This window comes from Chrysochloris asiatica, unplaced genomic scaffold (genome assembly GCF_000296735.1).
Source record: "Chrysochloris asiatica unplaced genomic scaffold, ChrAsi1.0 scaffold00073, whole genome shotgun sequence".
Lineage (NCBI taxonomy): Eukaryota > Metazoa > Chordata > Mammalia > Afrosoricida > Chrysochloridae > Chrysochloris > Chrysochloris asiatica.
The window spans coordinates 667,071-668,100 of NW_006408591.1; the positions used below are offsets into that span (position 1 = coordinate 667,071).

At 47.2% G+C, this 1,030-nt stretch overlaps 1 pseudogene; it reads right to left on the reverse strand.

Moving 5' to 3' along the window:
- LOC102825751 overlaps positions 1 to 955 on the reverse strand; it is an 8,809-nt pseudogene extending 7,854 nt beyond the window's left edge.
- Between the last annotated feature and the right edge of the window lie 75 nt (positions 956 to 1,030).

Genomic DNA, 1,030 nt, shown 5'->3' on the forward strand with positions numbered 1-1,030 from the left:
TAGCTGACAATTTACTGATGAGATTCATGACCTTAGGGTTACTCTGATACTTGGACATATTTGCCAGGTTCTGAGCCACATCCTGGAAGGCCACCATAACTTCTGGATCCTGCATAGCTGCAAGAACCTCTGGATCACTAAGAATCTCATTGAGCCCAGGCATGCCACCTGCCATTCCAGGCATGCCCCCTGAAAATTACCAGGCATTCCCCCGGGAAAGCCACCTGTAAAAGAGCCATTCTGAGCTCCAGATTGTCCTCTGGCTTCTTCCTCCCTCTGGGCTCTTTCGAGTCTTCCCGAGCCTTGTTAAACCTTTCGATTTTTTCTTTGATCTCTCGCTCTTCATGTTTTCACTCATACTTTCTCTGATGTTCTGCAATTTTCTGGGCCCTTGGTTGAGCCTCTTTCAGCATTGCACTAGCATCTTCATCATAGTCCAGTTTACAAGCAAGAGCAAGGTCATATGCAGCTTCTTCCCAATGGCCCAGCAGTCTGTGTGCTTTGCCTCACCACTTGTAGGGCTGAGCTGAATCAGGATTGATTTCAATGGCTCGATCACAGTCTCGCATGGCAGCATTTGGCTTCTGTAATTTGACGAAGACACTGGCTCTCTTGGCATACAGAATGGGCAATCGAGGATTCAATTTCATCGCATCCGTGAACAAGTCGATGGCTTTCTGTAGTTCACCATCATTGAGGGCATCAATGGCAGCCACTTTCTTGTCATTTGCCTGATCCATCATCTCTTCAAGTGTCTCTACAGTTTCATCTCCCATTTCTTGAGGGGCATCTGTGTCTGGGTCAATCACACCTTCATTGTCAATTTCTTGATCACTTTCTTCACTTGACGGTTCATCTGTCTTTATGCTTTCTTCTGGCATCTTATTATCTGTTTTTTCTCGGTATTCTCTTCTGATTTTGCTTTCTGAATAGCAGGTGGTATTTTACCACCCATGTTTGCGGGGGTCCATGGTCCGCAAGGGGCAGGAGGAGGAGGGCCCAGCTGAGAAGACTGGAGCCCGATTCAGCC